The sequence below is a fragment of the Brassica oleracea genome, chromosome C4 (genome assembly GCF_000695525.1).
Source record: "Brassica oleracea var. oleracea cultivar TO1000 chromosome C4, BOL, whole genome shotgun sequence".
NCBI lineage: Eukaryota > Viridiplantae > Streptophyta > Magnoliopsida > Brassicales > Brassicaceae > Brassica > Brassica oleracea.
In genome coordinates, this window is record NC_027751.1 from 53633090 (window position 1) to 53634182 (window position 1093).

A 1093-nucleotide genomic window follows, 5' to 3' on the forward strand; every position below is an offset into this window, starting at 1 on the left:
TCAATTAATTTAGTAAAACTTCATAATACTCCCTAAATTGGTTGACTAACCACTATAAAATTGCTATTCTCTAGAAAACCGGAGACAACAACGGTTCTAATGCTCTTTTGCCTTCATCATATGTTATTTAAGGATGCAAATATGCATTAAAATAAAATTTTCATTTTTTCAATTTTTCTCAAAATCTAAGGGTTAACCCCTATACGAAAATATTAAATTTTTTGGTAAATGCTTTATATACAAAAACTTATGATATTTACTGTTGTTTTAATATTTCTATACACATTCTACATTTGTATAAATTTATATTAAATTCTCTTTCAGGGTAAATGGGCATCGTTTAAATTTTTTATCAATTAATTTAGTAAAACTTCATAATACTCCCTAAATTGTTTGACTAACCACTATAAAATCGCAATTCTCTAGAAAAACGAAGACAAGAAAGGTTCTAATCCTCTTTGGACTTCATCATATGTTATTGACGGATGCAACTATGCATTAAAATAGAATTTTCATTTTTTTGAATTTTTCTCAAAATCTATGGGTTAACTCCTACGAAAATATTGAATTTTTCGGTAAATGCTCTTTATATTAAGCCTATGATCTTTAGTGTTGTTTTAAAATATCTAAATACATTCTACATTTGTATTAATTTATATTAAATTTTCTTTCATGGTACATGGGCATCGTTAAATGTTTTTGTCAATTAATTTAGTAAAACTTCATAATACTCCCTAAATTGGTTGACTAACCACTAAAAAATTGCTATTATCTAGAAAACCGGAGCCAACAAAGGTTCTAATCCTCTTTGACCTTCATCATATGTTATTGAAGGATGCAACTATGCATTAAAATAAAATTTTCATTTTTCCAATTTTTCTCAAAATCTAAGGGTTAACCCCTATACGAAAATATTAAATTTTTTGGTAAATGCTTTATATACAAAAACTTATGATATTTACTGTTGTTTTAATATTTCTATACACATTCTACATTTGTATATGGTACATGGGCATCGTTTAAATTTTTTTGTCAATTAATTTAGTAACACTTCATAATAGTCCCTAAATTGGTTGACTAACCACTATAAAAT